This window comes from Metopolophium dirhodum, chromosome 3, assembly GCF_019925205.1.
Source record: "Metopolophium dirhodum isolate CAU chromosome 3, ASM1992520v1, whole genome shotgun sequence".
In the NCBI taxonomy this organism is placed as follows: Eukaryota; Metazoa; Arthropoda; class Insecta; order Hemiptera; family Aphididae; genus Metopolophium; species Metopolophium dirhodum.
The window spans coordinates 25381171-25402592 of record NC_083562.1 but is presented as its reverse complement, the minus strand read 5'-3'; positions in this window follow the sequence as shown (position 1 = coordinate 25402592).

The following is a 21422-nucleotide window of genomic DNA, read 5'->3' as shown; positions in this document are numbered from 1 at the left end:
CGTTTCGTAGGTACAGAGATTTACCATAATATTATATTGTCTAAAGTTAATATTTTACACACACGCACCATTATTTTTATTAATAATCTCCGCGAGACGCATTTAAGTCATTTAAAAAAATATATTTCGATCTGTGATATATTAATATATTGTTGACACGCCCTGCACGGACATTTTTAATAGAATCAATAATTTGTCGACGATTATCGTATAGATATACTTTGAAACGGTGTCACTAATCGATCCAAAAACAGTATAATTAATCGAAGTGCATATTATATTAAACAATGTGAAATTAACATGTCCAAAGTTCAAAGTTCTGCACATCGAGTGCTGTTATAATGACATCGGAGACTATATTATTATAATTTATACATTTAAATTATAATATATATTTAAATTTAATAATTAAATTCCAATATCGATTCGAATATAATCCCCGTTTGATGTTTACGGCGCTGGATTCTCCAAAAAGGTTCTTTGACTTTGCTGTCAATCAATAATGATGAGGAAACCTAAAAACATTTTGTATAATATAATATTTAGTCCAGTCATATACTATAAAAATACACTATTCGTTTTTCTTAATGTGTTCGACGGACATTGAAACTTACCACCGATTAGTCATTACTCTTTACTCATTAGTATGTAAGTACACGATGAATGTAAATTTGTTTTGTGTCTATTGATTTAAATTTTAAATTATAAACAAATAGTTAATAATATGTTAAGTTAGGTGCCTATAATATATGTATATTACATAATATAATGGTGGTATATTATTGGTATTAAAAATGTATTTATTTCATTCGCTATTTAGGTATATTACCTAATTATTATGTAAACGAACGAAATCTCATCTTGATATAATTCCTTCAATTATTTAAATGAAATATCAATTTAAAAATCGGTCGGGGTATACAGTTAATGATCTATAATAGGTATGTATATTGTATAAATCATTGTGTGTATCATTATGTTATGAAATGGTTTACTATAGTGGTAAAATATTATTTTTTAAACATATTTATGATTTGAAATTTAAACTACGGACAAATTTAACAGCTTTTAGTTATAATTAGTTTTAACTTGAACGTATAATAATTAATTTATTTCGTGCAAAAGGTATATACTATAACTATTAACCCTACACACATATATATATATTATATATCCGTGGTAGGAACAAAAAATATCACCAAACAATTAACTTCTTCGGAAAAAAGGGTCTAGAGTATATAAATATGTTAATATTTTACATAATATATAATATTTAACATTATTTATATATATATATTGCAGTGTTGGGAAAGTTCCTTTTAAAAAGGAACTCGTTCCCGTTCCTCGTTCCTACTGTAAGGAAGGAACTCGTTCCCGTTCCTCTTTCCTGTCCCGAAAAAAGAACGCGTTCCCGTTCCTTTTTAAAAAGGAACGCGTTCCCGTTCCTTCATGTTCCTTTTTTTGCAATTTGAGTGGTGGTCAATGGTGTATTTTGCGAACAATTTTTAAGTCAGAAATAATCGAACCGAGAGAGTTAACCGATTATTTCTGACTTAAAAATTTTTCGCAAAAAACACCATTGACCACCACTGAAATCGGTTAACTCACTCCTTTCTAGGAGCACCGATTTTTAACAAAAATGATTTGTCTTAGATTTTTTTTGTTATAATTCAAAAGTTGTATAGCGTAGACTTGAAACTTTATATATATACATTCATATTGCATAATTGCATAATATTATACATGTATATTACTATAGTAGTATAGTATACAGTGTATAGTGTGTACTATACACGATACACCACACATAGAGATATGCTATAGGTTATAGGCTTATAGCCCATAGGAGTATAGGACATAGTATGATACAACAATCTGTTTTTTTTTTTTTAATTCAATTTATTTGAAAAAATATTTTTATACTGACATTTTGTTTTGTTTGAGAAGAACTAATTTGGCGCGCGGAACCGGAAACGACCCGGAACACGACACGTAGTCGACCGACGGCGTCGCGGCTCAGTTTTGGCGCGGAAACACACTATATGCGCTTCATAAAATATACTGTGGCACTCAACGTGTTAACATTTTTTCATTATTTGAGGAACGGAAATTTTCGTTCAAGTTCCTTCAAAATAGGAACTCGTTCCCGTTCCTCGTTCCTATATTTTAAATGGAACGCGTTCCGAGCTTCGTTCCTATAAAAGGAACGCGTTCCTTCCCAACACTGATATATTGTATAATATCGTGGACGATGTGTGCAATATAGAGCGTATGTAATATATATAACAAGTGTGTAGATATCTTTTAAGTTTTATCAAAATTAAATTTATGTGATAAAAACTATTAACCTTTTTTTTAATAGTAATAGACTGCAGTTTATAATGACATTTTCTTTAGCAACTGCCCTCAGTTTTGAAATATATCTACTAAAATAGCCAAATATTTATTGTCATTTCGTCAAATGAATTTTACTGAAAAAAATATTTGTTTATTTTAAATATTATATTAACGCATTTTAATAGTAAGTATTTTATATTATTTAAATGTATAATTATAGCGCAAAGGATTGAAATGCAATCTACAATAATTTAAATAATTAATTATGAGATTTAAAATTAATAAATAAATAATTAGTAATTATTAGTTGATAATAGACACGTTAAAATCGGTCAATTGAGCAACCGGTTAAAGAAAAGGAAAAAATTCAATGAACACAAGAAAGGAAATAACAAACATTATAATAATATCTATGGTGTATATAGGTACAGGTATGTTTTTTATTTGAAAAGGTAGTGCATCTAAACGTTCGGTACGTAAAACACGTAAACGCACCCAGACCTGAGGGCGCAAGCCGCGAGATGTGGAAAATTTTTGAAAATAATTAATCATCGCGGCAATTTTATGACCTTCCCGAAAGCCGCGAGCGAGGGGCCATATGGCCGTCCGGCTCCGGTTTGGACGGTGTCGAAAAAGACAAAACAAAAAAATCCCAAGTGACGACTGACGAGTGCCCCCATTGTGCATATTATAATTTATAATGCACTATACCTAGGTATAGGTATAAGCGTAGTAGCGCGTTTCCTTATGACGACAATAATAATATTTAATAATTGTCGCGCTCGTGAATAGTGAACAAAATATTATGTATATTACACACACAAAACAAAATTTATATACTATATACACTCGTAAGGTGTGTGTGTGTGTCTGGATAATATAGTGTCGAGAGTTCGTATATGTGTACGGGTGTACGCGTTACATTAACGCTGTACTTACCTACGATTATTATAAGTTTTATACCTATATTATACGAGTGAAGTTTCGTTCTACATAAGCGTGACACGCGATGATTCGGCACAACGTGCTTATATATATATATATATATATTATATACATAGCCGAGTCTAGCTGTCTCGTTTTCTTTTTCCCGTTCGATTTAAACTCTTTAGTATCATCGCGGTCCTAATCGCATTTCCTCGATCGCACAATATTGTGTTACGCATATACACGGTACGATACGTACACACAATATTAAAACTATTGTAATTATACCTAGTTTATATAATATCATATGAGCAGTCTCGTATATATTTTAATTTCGTTGTACGATCGTATAATATTATACTTGACGCACGCACGGAAGTAGTACCTAGCGAGTAGTATGGTAGTAGTAGTAGTGGTACCGTAGTAGTAGTGAGTAGTGCCGTGTGTATAACCGTATACCGTACCCATAGATTCGCGGTGTATATCCAAAAATGGATTTCGCGGTGGGCGCAGGAGAGCGTGTAGGTGAACCCGGTTTCATCTGCCCACTCGTGTCCATCGTCGTCGTGGTTGTTGTTGTTGTTGTTGTTGTTGTTGTAGTTACCATCGTGTTTGTGTGCACGCAAAATTAGCACACGCGACCCCGAAAAAATCGGTCCCACTTTTTCCCGGCGGCGCGGCCTCTGCTCTAACAAGCCTCTCCTCGAGACGATACACCTGGATAACTGCAGATTTTATGTCCATGCTATAATATATACAGACTGAGTCATCACGTTTTACCTTTTTTTTTTTTTGCGTTAGCCAATAGCCGTACGGAAAATACGGTAATATACTTGGTAATTTACCCTGGGAAGTGGGCACTCTATATTATAACTGTAATCCACACGTAAGTGAACCCATCTAAATTAGACGCGTGATTTGTCAATGCATCGCTTTCGCCGCCCCAAATAAAATACCTCAATTGTGTTGTTGTCTTAGGCTTATTAAGGGTCAAGGGGGGATACTATATAGTTTTGCGCATTACAATAGCATTGCGATTTATTGTAAGTGTGAGGGAAACACTGGTTTAAAAAAAAGATGGTTTTTGATTTTCTTTTTTTACAGTAGTCCAGTATATAGACGTGTGATGATAGTCCCGGTATAAATACGCTTTACCAGACACCTCGACTTTTTTCATTCACTCTACACCTACAGGCTATGGTCAACACAAATCTCGAACTATGAACACGAGGGGTAAGTACTCTTTGAGTTGAAAGTAGCACTACCGTTCCGGGGGTAGAAGTTTTCAACAGGAAATTTAATAATTTTCAACACGTGCAAGGTGCAAAAGAAAATAATAATCCATTAGTGAGTTTTCAGAAAACGGTGACGTACTGATGTCTACAGTCTACCGAAGACGTAATAGGTACCTAAAAATATTAATACCAAAAACATATACTGTACTTCCTCGATATACGTATATGTCGTCCCGGGAACAGCCTAACAGATCCCACAGACGTTATTATGACTTAAGAAAACTATAAATGGTTATATGATGGTCCAAATGATATCGCAAAAACTTGCAACGCAGGACAAACTTTCGTAAAATGTTCCGATTTCAATCTATTTTTTTGTTGGATATTTGAAAGAGCAACACTTTTGATAGGTTGAATTTAACTCCGATTTTTGATTAATCTGTATATATAATGGCAGAAAAAAAGGTTACAAGTGGTTAAAAAAAAAGAATTTTTCAGAGGCTTGATACAGTTTTTATAGGAACCTGAGTTTTTAAAATCTAAGTTCAATGCTATGTACAAACATTTTTCCTCTTTCAAATAAATAAAAAAAACATCAAAATCTAACTATTCTGCGAAACGTGAGAGTTATTCCCGCAAGACGTGTTTTTGTACAAAATATACGGTGGCTCCCAGAAACTTAAGCAGCCAGTCAAATATTGGTACATATCAACAAATCGTTTTGAAAACGGAGAACTGGGGCTGCCGTGGAAAACGTAAATATAAGTTTTTATTTGTTACCCGCTAATACGGCACGTCATAGTATTGTCATTATTATTTTACCACATGTGCAGCTTTCTCGCGTGCCGACGGGATTTTATTAGATAATATTATTATATTATATAAAAAATGTTTTGTCTGATATGCGAAATTAAAAAAATTAAATATGTCATAACACTCATAACGTTTACCTGTATGTGCATGTATATATTGCGGCCCACGTCTTCGTTAAACTGGCACAGTCATATTGACAAGACTATTCTAATGTTTTTTTTTTTTTTTTTTGTACGCCCATATCCGTTGCGTTTCGACCGTTTTCTTTGTTGCGAATCGAACTTTAACGCGACCCATAACCATAATATATTATATTATATATGCAATTTACTCGTATTTCATTTATGTTTTTAATTAAAAAAAAAACCGTTCAGAAATTATTTATTACCCTCCAATCAATATCATGTTATTTACGAAATAATATTATGATATTATTATATGCATTTATCCGTATAGGTAGATATATCCTTATAAAAATCGTAGGCGTAACGCGCAATCGCCGATGGAGACGTAACGCACTGGCTGTCACAATAAGTATCCAAATATTATCGTTTATTTTAAACTTTTTTTACTTGCCACTATCCGCCAGTACCGTATAATGTTTGATGGGAAGGTGGGGGGGGGGGGGGGGGCTTGTGTTATATAATATAATATATAAAAGTATGAAAACATTTTCTCCGTTGTTTTTTATTTATTCAAGATGGAGAGGGGGCTTAACACCATTATAACATTATTATATTAATACACAATGCGTTGTCACAACAATTATAAGCAACTTCAGAAGGTTGTATAAATATATAATATATTTCACTTACCCGATAAACCAGATTATTTTTTTCGTCCCACAAACATACACATTTTGAGTTTCAAATATAGTAACAAACCGTGGTTGATAAAGTATTATATACAAAAAATACGTTAGTCTTAGTTCGTGCTTACGGTGGTACGTAACTTTAAAATAAATTAACCATTAACCATTAACGAACAAAATAACTAGCATGCGAGAATATTTCGAGGGTGTATTTATTAATCGGCCGGAAACCCCATTGGTGATGGGTGCCCGCATTTAGATATCGACGAGATACGAGAAATAATTTTCGTGTGTTATTGCGTTGCGACAATATTATCATCATCGGTCCCACACTATGGTCAGGTCGTCAGGAAGAAGCAAAAACATTAAAAACTATTACACTTTCAAATGGCACTATATCAAGACAAATTAATGAAATGGCCACTGATGTTCACGAAAAAATAGTAGACAACCTAATATTATAAAGTGAATTTTTTTCTGTCCAGTTTAAACTTTAAAGAGTCAACAGACGTGACCAATTGTTTATGTCTTATCGAGACGAATGCGATGAATCAATTAAAGAAAATATGCTATTTTGAAAATCGATACCAGGTCATGCAACTGGACAAGGACGTTTTCAAGTATTTATTGATACAACAAAAAATGAAAAAAAAAATAAATTTGTATTTTGATTTGTTCCGTACATGCAAAAGCAATAACAGGGAAAAATAATGGCTTGGTAATAAAAATAAATGAACTTATGCCCCATATGGAATAGACGTAGTGTTTTCTTCACAAACTTGTTGCAAAAAAAAAAATGTTAAAAATATTTTTATCATTAGAAAATAATTTACTTTAATTTATGTGCTTCCAATGTCAAACCACGACTAAACAAACTTTTTAATATAAAAAAATCACAAATATTACATTCATTTATACCTACACGTCGTTTTTTGCAGATTATTTACTTATTTTTGTTTATATTTTGTCATAATCAAATAATATATGACTTCCTTTTGTATAATCGATCAACTGTTAAAATCATAGAAAATTATGACGGACTTACAAATAGGTATAGTATAAGGATTATGTTTGATACAATATCAGTTTAGTCATTCTGCTATATGAGGGATCGCATATCGGTCAGAAATAATTAAAAACTGATGTAGGTACCTATATAAACAACCTTTTATTTACAATTTACATTGAAAATAAAAAACTAATAATGTCGCTCTGCTGTACGGTAGGTTACAAGTGGGTCACTGTAATGGATGGTGTTAAATTTGAATTCAATGATATAATATCATTGTATAAGAAAAACGATTCTGAGCGAAAACGGTCAGTCACCCTATGATATTACCAAGTATATTTGATGATATTATTGTGAATAAAGTAATTTATATATAACCTACTAACGTGGAGCCTTGTTTTAAATTTTCAATCCTTAGCCATAAAAGTTAAACATTTTATAAATTTTTAACCACAAAATAATTAATAAATTATAAATTTGATAAATGTTGTCAAAATTTGAACTTTAAATGCTTATAAAAAAAAATTGTGCAAATGTATTTTTAATATTTTTCAACTGCTATTAAAACGATATATCAGGAGTCTAATATTAAATTTTCACGCTTTTTTACCCAACAAATAAAAATTTATTGATATTTATAGAAAAAAAAACTAAAAAAATTGAAAACTGACAATGTCCGTAAACAGCTCAAATAGAGTCAAAATATTTTCAAAATTGTATGGTGTATAGAAAATGCTAATATAAACATTCAGTGAAATTTTCAAGTATCTACAGTCATTCGTTTTTTAATTACAATAAAATAAAAAAATCGTTACATGAGAAATCGAGTAAATATCAAATGTTGTAAAAATATAAATTTCAGACGCTCATAAAAATTTAATTTAAGTTTCTTCTAGACATTTTTTTTTTGATAAAGGTAGACAAACTTATGAGTAATCTTATATTACATTTTCAAATCTTAGATTTAAAAAGAAAAATTTTTATGAATTCTCATCAAAATAATTTGCTATTTTTCGTGATTTTTCCGTATTTTGTCAAAATTTGAACTTTAAATGCTTATAATTAAAAACTGTGATTAAGGATTTTTAATTTTTTTCATCTGCCTTTGAAACAATAAACTAGGAGCCTTCTATTAAATTTTCAAGCTTTTTTACTCAATAGATAAAATTTTATTGATATTTATAGAAAAAAAAACTAAAAAAATTGAAAACTGACAATGGCTGTAAACAGCTCAAAAAGAGTCAAAATATTTGGAAAATTTTATGGTGTATAGAAAATGCTAATATAAACAACCAGTGAAAATTTCATGCATCTACGGTCATTTGTTTTAGAGTTACACCAATAACCAAAATCGATTTTGTTAAAAATCGATTTTGCGTAAAAATTCCCGTTTTTCCTTAATTTTTCTTTTGTTTTTCACATCGCTTTTGAAAACTACTGGGAAATTAAAATTTTGACCTCCCCAATGCACCAACGATATTCACTTTCCCATCGAACAAGATACTGAAGTCGAAAATCAAAGCATTATTTCGACTACTTATCGTGTACACAGACACAAAAATAAAAAAAAAAATAAAAAAAAAAACACACATCATTGTAAAATCAATACATTCATCGTTTCACCCAGAATCTAAAACTAATACACAACCATAAAAATTAGAAAAATGAAAAAGTCAGTTTTTAGTATAAATTATGAAGAATAAAGTAAGATGTAGGTATATAGTTTAAAAAAACCGCTAGTAACGATAAAAATATAAAATTAAATTAAATTAAATAAACAAGGTACTTCTCTGCGTCAGATTTGCAGCAGCTTATAAGAGTGCATTAGTTTGTAAATAGTAAGTGTTTGGATTTTTAGGTAGTGTTGCTTTCTCTTGAACAAAATAATAAGATTTTAACCGAGATAATAGAAATAAAAAAAAAAGTTTGTTCTGAATAGCACTATATTTTATTGTTAAACAAAAGGAGCGACAACGTGGAATTAAAGACTTATTATACTCATAATTTTGTCATAAAACGTAAAAGGTAGGTAGATGCTTACTTGGTGTCATGGTTTTATTATATATGGACATCATATACCTATTCATTTTGTATATTAGTTTAATATAATTGCGTCCCGACGACAAAATACAACGGGTTCGACGGGAATAAAACAAAAATAATTTGGATAAAATATGTGTTACAGAATACTTTTAAGATGACCCATTAACAGCAACGCTATATGCATAACAATAAAACATACAATATTTTAAAATATACACACAAAATGTATTATTTCATAAAGAAGAACACGAATTATTTTATTATTATTATTATATTATAGTGTGATAAAATAGTTTTAATGGAGATTTCGGAAGAAATTAAATTTTTTAAACAGAATATTGTACTATTCAGTATACGTTTAATGATCTTATAATATATATCATATTATATTCAGTTATAACTTATAAGTACTCCTGCTGTAATTTTAAAATATAATGATTTACGTTTCTAGAATGATACATTATTATGACGTACTAATGTACTATTATGTCCAACATGGAACGAGAGTTATTGAGTTTACCACCAATCTGGTAGCCGAGTGGCGAGGACTTCTAGGCTATATTTTTTCTGAATTTCAAATGATCGTAATGAATATTGTGTTTTAATAAGTCCAGTTGAAAAATTAATTTTTAATTGTTAAATACTTGTATTTCAAATAGCGAAAATAATAAAATTATAGTAAAATATAAGTAATTATATCAAAACAAAATGTATTATAATACATTAATACGTCGTAGTTATTAATTTTGATGCATTATAATTTAGTTATTTAAATAAAAATAAAAAAATTTTCCTTCTTAGAAAAATTGCAATTAAGTTTTTCTATAAAAGCGAGGGTACAATCTGCAGCAGTCTTTGAATAATATTATAATAGTAAGTTGTACAAGTAAGGTAAGGCACCTTTACGATTTAAAATACTAAATTAATTTCTCTGATTGGATATTTTTCTCGCATCACTATATAGGCACAATCAAATAAATAAAAATTAATTTAAAATTGTCAAACGTACAAATACTTGTGTGCTTCTCGGGAACTACGATCAATTTAATCTTTATACATCGTTTTGCAGACGTCAAATGTTTGTACCGACGTCGTTTCATAATATTTTTGTACCTATATATCATTCGACGTTACCAAAAACGCGAATTACGCACATTTTTAATTCGCATGTTGTTTTATATCAAATGCAATAGCACATCATGCAAAGCGTAGTATAGTAACCATAATAGTGTAACATTTATGTGCATTAACTTTCAAGACAAAACAATATAATGTACATATATTGTAATATAAGCAATTATAATTATAACTGTTATACTATTAAATCGGTTAATAACCACTGTTTAGAAAATGTAATACATATTAATACGATCGAGATTAATCGTACACAAGAATAATGTATCTATAATATAATACAAGTATTGTCAAACTACGCAAACAGTTCAATAAAAATAAAAAAAACAAGGGAGAAACAAGAGTAATAGTATCTTATATATTAATTATATGAATGGTTTAAACAACGATGCGATTTTAACGTGTCAAGAAAATAAGAAAACTGTGTATCAAGTTACAGATCTGAACAAAATACCGATTGTTTTTAGTTAAATCGAAGCAAAATGGTTTTTATAATTCGATCATTATACATTTATCATACTTTTAAACTTGAATTTTGAAAAATATGTTAAGACATCGGCTCTGCACTTGAGTAACGCGCCTGGCTCACTCGTGTTATTTATTAAAACTTTATAAAAAGTTAAGCTCATTAAATGTACGCATACAACTATTTATTTATATATATATTATTATTAAAATGTTGTTTATAAATATTATAATCATGTTTTTCACGACAGTAAATTTTACTCGTCAGTATTCGGTCTGCAACAATTTATGCCTTATCATTGCGTTCCACTGACAACACTGTCATCATCTTTTACAATAAAACGACTGGCCATTTAGTTTTTGCTACTTATACAATATCGTTTTACGCACACACTTACGAGGCGTGTATTTTTTAAGTAGGTTATTGATAGAACAATATAATTTCGTTATGTATATTAATACGTATGTGCGTATAACGTTATTTGCTGCGTTCTATATAATATATAAATTCGTTTTTACGACGCTGCAGTCTTTGGACATTATAAATAATACATACCAGATATATTATAGGAAATATACAATACGAATGCGCTTATTATAATAATTCTCGCGGTGCGCCGCTTTTGTGTTCCGGTGAAATATTATAAATAATACAATATGAACGGAGTATGGGGCAATTGCAAAGTCGTGGGCGTATGCAAATTACGATCATTACAAGACAATACCTTCACGCGGTGCATGCAGCGAGGTTTAATATTAATTTTACGGTCGAAACGAAATTAAGTTATTATGCACTTATAATTTATTGGTTTTTGGTTACCGAACAACTACGTAGTAATATATAGGGACGTATTAAGTATGTTCCAAATAGGTGTGATTCAAATAAATTAAGTCAAACTTCAAAACAACAACGTCTGCATAACACAACAAAATCGTTGATAATTATTATTATTTTTTTTTTTTATTGTTGTTTTGACACCCCAGAGGTGTTAATAGTACATTGCAAAGACAAGAAGAAATGTATACTGGATAAAATAGTTTTCCACAACAAACTTACATACAATTGTTCCGTTATATATAGTAAATTCTAAATAGTTAATTTAAGTTTAGTTATTGAATGCAATTTATTTAAATTTAATTTATGAATCAAAGAAAAAATTGAAATTTGGTACAGTGTTACATTCATCTAAAAGGCGGTACTTCGGGCTGAACTTGATAATATTAGTAGAGCACAATTTGGAACCAAAATTATTACGAAATAAAATTATTATCAAACGCAATAATATAAGTACGTTAATATGTTGTACGTATAAACGACAAATGTTTATTATACCCAAGTAATTTACACATAATATTCAAAGAAAATTGTTTTCACTTGTCTATACACTACAGCCGCGGTTGCCTACAGGGTTTCCCTAGCTATTATTCATTCAAGTATTTTAATAACTATTGCCGAGTTTTTTTTCGTTCTTAGAAATCGTATTCAATAGAATATTGACGTGTTTATATAATTATATAATCAACCAGTGAGAGTAGGGGACTGATTCAATTTTTAATTAATTTTTTCAATTCGTCTTCTGATATATAAAGGTCTCACTCTCCTCTTGACATACTATAATAATTGATTCCTTGGTTTTTTAACAGTAGGTAATTATCATTTGACATTTTATTTAATGCTACCTATTTTCCAAGGCTCAACTCCCAAGAAACCTTCCAAATTCTCTCAATTATGCCGCTGTGTGATAGAGAAAAATAAAAACATCAATATAATATTATATTATATATAAGAATTAAATAGGTATACGAGTATAACTAGTATAAGCTAAGACTATATATAAAAAAAAAAATGTTTACAAATAAATAATAATTGATATTATATAGAAGCAGTCTGTCTAACATCTATATTATATAATATATTGTTGTATAAGTATACATATTTTCTTCTAAAAATTGTTTTCGTAAATATCGCCAAATAAACATCACTTATATATGAGCTGATATATAAACATATAGTAATATAATGTTTGAATAAATATTATCATGGAGTATTTATTGTATATTTTATATACAATATAATATACTCAATGATAATATCTGATATAGGTAGGTATACTATGCATATGATGTGCGAGTGCATTTTAAAACGTATTTCGACGGAACGATCGTTTCTGCAATTCTACTGCGAGCTTTCGAGTTTCTCTGCGAGGTTAACTACAATATTCTATAGAATAAGTATAGTTATTATGTTAGATATTATTATATTAATATTATAGAAGCAAAAATCACGTACTATAGGCATGTCGACTGTTGAGCTAATTGATTAGTTTTAGAATTGTAATAATTATTTTACTAATAAATGCCTCGTGGTGATAAAATATTATTGTACCATTGCCTATTGCATGGTGCCCACTACCCATCAGCAAACCATAATTGTCGATATTTTTCAACGTTTGGATAAATTGAGTCCTTAGATAAAATGTTTTGTCCGTATACACATTTTGTCTAACAAATGTCAAAGTGATCTTTTATATACAATATTTGTGAGTTGTGATCCACAGTACCTAAACATAAATTAACTGCTAAATAAATAATTTAATTAATAAAAACTTTTATCCAATCTAACAAATATTAATAAAAAAAACGTACAAACATAAAAAAAAAGTACTATAAAATTATATTTTATAGTACATTAGTACCTATCTGACTCTGACAGTTTACTAAACGGTTTTTTAAAAACACAAAATGATAATTAACTAGTAGCTTTGTTTATCATTAAAATAATTTTTAACAACAATTACAAATACGCTATTATATTAGTTATTGTAAGTATTTGATTGAAAATGTTTAAAGATATAATATTATATTATGTAAAATAAAAAAAAAATTAATTGAATCTAATATAAAACGTTATCGGCACTCTTAAATAATTATTTTGTTAGATGTTATAACTTATATTTTTCATAGGTATTTTATCTTCTAATTTCTATACTTGTCTCCAAAATCCTTCGATGAAAATAATCTGTAAACAAAATATCTAAAATTAAATAAAATAAATAATTAATTTGACTTCACTGGATGGATTGGATTTTGTACCACATATATATTTTTGCGACCATTAATCTAAAATTGACGTTATGCCTAAAAAAATGTAAACTATGCGTTGATAAATATTTTACGCTTATGCAAAAACCTTTTTTTAAGAATAAAAGAGTTCTGCTTCAGTCACTTTAGATTAAAAATATAGGTTGCTAAATAAATATTAAAAGTTGATAACTGATTATTAATGGAAAAACATAGAAGCAATATAAGTAATAATGTACGAACTGTATGCAACTAAATTTGTATTACATGTAATACTTTAAGATTTATAATGATTACGGTAGTGGGTATAGTGTTCATTGTTGAAAGAATCGCAAAACCGAACGAATTTCTAATGAAATCATAATATTATAAAGTACATCTATTATGATTTTTTCTTTTCATCACTACAAGTTTTCACTATAAATGTATATTTTACAACCAATACATATTATCATAGAATATGCATGATTTTAAGTTTCGAAACACGGGACGAGGTCGGTGAGAATTGATATTTATAAGTTATAACAATAAGAATAAAATCTTTCACAGTGTTTGGCACTCTTTCCGAAAAACAACCATCGGTATAGCAACGAGTAAAACACCTATTTCGATATACGCTCCGTCGACTGGTGGTGGTGTTCACATAATGGCGTCAGAGCGTAGGTAGATTATAATATACTCTACAGGTAGTTACGCACATTAACGAATTGGAGTGTACTAATTGGGTGCGTTTAAAAATAGTTTCTAATGGACGAAAAGCTGGTCTTTGCGTGTGGTGTTCGGGAAATAAAAAAACACTAAACAAAACATAACTACTCTATATTTTGAAATGGTCCAACGATAAGTGCAGATAACTACTGTGCATCGTTATTATGTATTTTTTTTTAAACAAATTTATACGAAACGTTTTACATTCGATTTATAACTCGGGAATCGTCATCAGTCCTACATAATATTATGTGGTCACTAAAAACTGCGTTTTATGTTATTATTATAAACTTTACCATTTAAAATAATATTATTATTGTATCATAGAGGTTTACAGAATACGCAGCATATTATACAAACATCATACGTGCGTATAAATAATATTATATTATGAAAGAAGTATATTAATGTGTATTTTGTTTGCACGCGTTATCTTTAAATTTATGTCTTGAAATTTGTCCAGTCCGTTGAAAAATTGTCTCTTGTAGATCAACGAACCCTCGTTATAAATCATGTTCAATATAATATAATATTATATATTATATTATATCGTCCGCGGAAGGATAATACACATTTAAGTACGGCAATAAATCACAAGGCCGTGGAACGTCGTATGATGTATAACATATTATTATACATATATCTGTATAGACATTAGACACGCATATAGGTAATATCTGGATAAACATCGACGGGACGAAAGGCACCGAAATAAAATGTAATACATTTCGAGTTTTGCGGTCAAATGTTCGATAATATAGACGGTACCTCGTACCTATATATATACCATTATATCTATATTATATACCTTCATAATATACAATAGTATAATGTAATGTACAATATTATGTATATCTATAATAAAATATTTGGAGTAAAAAGTTCTTTTTTGTGTTATTTTTATCGTAACGCGTCGGTTTTGTGTGAAAGTTTTTGGGTTCTATATTTTCTCGACGAATCCCATCGGGGTGGTAAGTTGAAAAGTTATTTGGGAAAATAATGAGAAACTTTAAAAGTTTTAAATTAATTTGCTCCGGGGGAAACTTTCTTTCAAAATTCTATTTATACTTATGCTTTTTAAAACGTTATTTTTTTCGGCTTCCGTAAGCATTACAAGTAGTTCCAAGTTTGTATTTTGGAGTAAACGTCATTATGAGATGTTTTTAATATCGTTCAGATGGTTTTAATTGCATGGAACGAACCGCATTTCCAAACAGATATTTTGATGATTTATACAATTATTTATTCAATATTAAAATATTGTACTATTTTAAAGGGGGAAAATATATTATTTTGTTATACATAAATAGTTACAGCGTAGCACTACTAAAAAAATACTTACAGATGAATGAAAACATAACTGTAGAGAAACGGCACGAATCGATATCTCCGTTAATATGGAATATACAATTTGTCAAATGACCTTTTTGAATGGGATGAATTAGTCTGTATTCAAACCACCTCAATGTCTGCAGTGCAGCGTTTAGAAATATCAACCGCAACTCTGTCAAACTCAATGGGTTCAATTTACAAACTAGTCTTTCAAGGCTATCGAAAACCGAGCTATTGTAACGTAATAATCGTTAAATTCTCCATTGAAAAAAAAAATGAAGAAATCTGTTTTGGATCGATTCCAGCGAATTATTATCGTGTGCAGCAAAAAAATAGGTATCCCGCGTGACAACTAATAATAATATAATGTGGTCTAGAAATTGTACGTGACAGTTTAAAATTGAAAATGTAAATAAGCAATTGATTAAAAATAACGATATGCGTAATGCGTTCGAATTAATGTAATACACCCGTAGTTTTTTCGTCATGGTATAATAAATTCTTAACATTCGCAAAATATTCTCGTACATTATAATACCCATATTATAATAGATTGGCTCAAATCGGGTTTGAAGCAGATAAAAGACGTTTTGGCGATACCAAATTGGTTATGTATACTTATATGTATTATGTATAGGTAGCTGGCTATAGGCGATAGGTCAATGTTTTCACCAAACATTTATCATCAATGTGCGAGATTAAAAATATATTATACGTATTATTGAAAAATTGATATACAGCTGGAGGTGGGTGGCCCATAGGTACTAACGTAAATGTTGCCGCATATTGGGGCCAGTGTCTTAATATAATTTATCGCAGTGGCCAGTGATAAAATATCTCGAAATCGTTGTTAATAAATCATCGTATTCTGTAAACGATTCAAAGATCTTCAAAACAAAAAAAAAAAACCCATTATTTTAAACCCAATAGAAGCTCTCTGCATATCGATTCGCTTGAAAGAATCTAAACAAATTTGTACATAACAATTTACAAAAAAATATATTTATACAGAATGTTTTGTTTCACAGTAAACACTATTTATCTCGGTCAATTTCTTTGAAAAACCGAACGAATAGACAAAACATCAACATTTTATCATATAAACGTATTGTATTTATAATATTAAACTGAATTGAATTCATACCTCGTTTTTAACTATTGTAGTCATTTCGTAAAATGCCTACAAATAACTTAGATACATATAATATTATATATTTGTTTTGTTTTCAACGGTGGATTAAACAGTTAGTAGGGCCTAATGACAAGGTGTGCTAACTTTTGGTTTGTGCCACCGTGTAGGTACGTTGCATAGAAGATTCGTAGAGTGGATATAAAAAAAACACTTGTGAATTCTTTATCATATGAATATTAGAGCGCTGACATGCAATTCTTAAGAGGACGTCGTACCCGCCATGTATAATATTCTATTTAATCATAACTCGCTTAAAAATTAATATATTCTTAAATCCATTTGCAAGACGTAGATAACACTTGCAGGTGTGACGGCACTAATTTGTCACTGCAAACCGCATTTTTTGTACCTACTCTATTTGAGAAGAAATGATTTGTACCTATATTCAACATCGGGCGCTGCTGTAGTTGCCTACACATAATGTTTATCTATCATACGCACGCACGTCCGTCGAAATAATAACGATATGGGCGGACTACGAAAAATGATATCATAATATGTAACTGATGCTTACGGTGCAGTGGTGGTAGCGGGATCGCGCCAGTCATAAATTACGTTTGCGAACGTAATTAGCCGATCAAAATCCTTACACGGTTTTGATAAATCGCGTACGCTAGACGTGTTTTTTTTTTCCCCACTCGCCCGTCGGAATAATTGATATTTTATCGTGATATTATATTATACACCGCTGCACGGTGCGCATAGTCGCAATATAATACATAATATAATAACTATAACTACGTGATTAAGACGTCTCGTCGTGTGCGCCCGCGTGTGTGTTCACGTCGATTCATTACGCCTCGACGAATCCGCTTGACGAGTTAATCGACCGCCACGGCGTAGGTATATACGCATCGTATCGTCGTTTGTTATACTATTATATTATTACGTGTACGCAATAACATAATAATATCACAGCGAATGGCCGGTACCGTAGGATTAGGTAGGAACATACCCGTGTCGTAGTCGGAGTCGAGTATGAGTGAATTAAAAAAAAAAATACACCGCGTAGACGACGATCCAGGTATGCCCGTTGTCTGTGGTCTCGAATTATTCTCGAGTCTCGCGAGAAAGTAAATCCCCTTCGGATGATTAGTACCTATACCTGTAACCTAAGCAAATAATAACGCTGCCGTATGCGTATATAATATGCGTATTATATATACTATACGTACGGCGTATAATATATGGATAGGTAGTGGTTATTAGCTCCATAATTCATGACGGACGGCCAAAGTCAAATTGTTTTTTATGTCGACGAGTACAATACCTATGGCGGGTTGTAAATAATAATATAGTAATCACGATAAAAAATACACGGACGTCTCAATCACATCGTAATATTACCTGTGTGTACTATTAATATTGTACGTACCGATGCACTGCTCCGTACGGAATGCCGATCACGCGCGTGTTGTACATAGGGCACCGAAAACCGTTTCGGGACCATTAAGACGCGCACGCGTGCCCTACAGACCGACTGTGTAGGTACGAATGTTAGCTAACGGTTAGCGTTTGAAATTCAAATACGATTGGTAATACCTCTGAAATGGATTTGACCAGCTGTACCCACGCACCATTAGTAAACCGAGATTTTTCCACGTAGTAAAAACAACCAAAACTCAAACCCAAACCAAAACTCCAATGTGCAGATTGCCGTCTAGCCGGTGCGACAGGCAATTTCGATACAGGGGATGGTATAACCTATATAGGATTTTACACCTATATAGGACATAGCTGGTGGTTTTTTGCGCAATAAAACCACGTTGGGCCGATAGAGAATACAGTGATGCGCAGTGAAAATTACAATTTTCCCGGACACCGTGAACAATATTAAGGGTCGATTTAAGGGTGTGCGTTTTCCCAGCAGCGTCTGGACGTGGCGTTTAGCGACAACACCGGCCCAGGACATGGTCTCCAGTCTAGACGCCACTGTCTGACATCGCACTGGAAGACGTACCTATTGAGTTGAGTCGTATATAATCGACCAAACACGACTTATATTGGGCCCTCGCCCCCCTCCCGAATACGTGATTTCCCAGATCTTCCTATAATATATATACACGCCACACACACCATGTCACCGCCACTGGCCGCGTGCATATACACGGATGTGCAGTGTACCTACATACATACTATATATATATATATACATTATTATATTTATATAATATAGTAGGCGTATACGCTCGTATATTATAACGCGGTATACTATCGTACATAATATGATATTTTACTACCGCCGTTTTCCAAACACTAGAAGCAATTATAATGATCGGATAATAGCCGTCACGAATTAATAATAAAAACAACTGTGAGGGCAAATCGTTTTCAGTAAAAAAAAAAAAAAAAACGTTTAATATTAAAATACCCGTCGGATGTAAATAAAAATAATAATAATAAAACTCTCAAACGTGTAGCGTGTGCGACCGAGTACCTCTATACCTTATGTACGCCGCGCGTCGTGTGATATAGCCGGGCGTGGGCGAGTTCCATTAGAGACAGTAGTATAAACACACACACACACACACACTACACTAAATACTGTATATATAATATTTATATGTATATATGTGTGTGTAACGGTTGTAGTATTAAAATCGTTATACACATAATAATACAATATACGTATATACTAGTATGATACTCTGCGCGCGTGTGCGTCGCACATATATACAATATATCAAAAACGATACGGCTGGGAGATTATTATTATATTATTATACGATCTATGCGCGGCGGCAGCGGGATGTAAAATTTAAAAAAAAAAACTAGTCGCCCGTATTAGCCTACTATAACTACTACTATATTACTATTACAACTACTACCTACTAATAGTAATATACTACTTCACTGTAACTACTAATTCGTGGCGCCAATGACGGGCAACAGGTTTGCGACCCGGCGGCGGTGCGGCGGTGGATGCGCACGGATGACTCCGCGGGTCACGTCGCCGTCGATTCACGAAGTCATCGGTTCTCGATCCCGCCGAATCGAATTCGAAATCTCTAGACAATAATCTCAGCCGTCGCATTCGCCGTAGTAATCATCGTAGTACACTTTGTTTGCGATTTTATTCGCAATATACATAATATAGAAGAGGTATTTTGGTTCGTCTCAAGGTAAGAAAACAATACGATTCTGTATGTCATGTAATATTCTATAACGTGATAATATAGAGCGATAATGTCTGCTACCGAAACACTATGATTCTTGATCTCAATAGTAGTTAAAAGTTTTTGATTTTTAACACGCGAGTGTGAATGAAAACTTACCTAATCATAGGTCGAGATAAAACTCGACTGCAGGACAGAAAAATCACGGGAGGTTTGAAGTAATTTTTGCACGATTAGAATTTATTGTCATATGATATATTATATTTTTAATCTAATATGAAAACAAACTAGCAACAATTGTAATTTAAGTTGATGTCAGGACACATTTTCTTTTCTCTCTCTTCGCACAAGTTTGTATTCTGTAGTAGAACCTATCTTGTGTTGTTAGATTTAGTTTTTAGAGTGAATTAATATATTATCAAACTTAAAACTCTATATCCAAAAAAAAAAAACTAATGATTTCACTACTATAATTTAAAAGCGTCATAAGAGTTTCAAGTATAGAAGCTGAGCTTCAGCCCCCCTAAATTTCAAACACTATATACGCCACTGATCAAATTTGCTTTATTGCAGAGAGACAAATCAAATAGTTTGCTGACATAATTATCTTAACAATATTATCTTAACAATAAAATAAAATATTAAATCATTGAATTCTATCATAGCATAAATGTTTAGTAATTTTTTAATTAATATTAAACTAATGCTTCACGGTGTTAATAATTATTCTTTATGAATACGCTGAAATGGCTGAATCATTGGACGTAGAATATTGATCAAGAAATTGTCTTCGTTGTAACAGTATTTATAAACTAATAAATTAGAAATACCTGTGTAATACAATAAATTATCAATTCGTCTGGTATATCGATCATCCAGGACGTGAAAAATAATTGGCACTCAAGCATGCAATTTCAAATACTGTCAACGTGTCAAATTCTAGAACTCAAAACCTTGTTTTTCATCTTAATATTATTAATATTACTGCATGTATAATTTATTATTTATGATTTGTTTTTATTTACAATCCTGATCCAGAGATAACAAATAAATTTTATCACCAACTCATACAAGGCATAGACAATTTGAACCAATTTTGATATAAAAAATGTTGACACGTTAGCTTAAATCTGGACAAATTTGCATGAACGTCGATTTTTTTTAAAAACCATATGAAGATAATATCAATATTATAAACTCATTTTAAATATTATGCTCA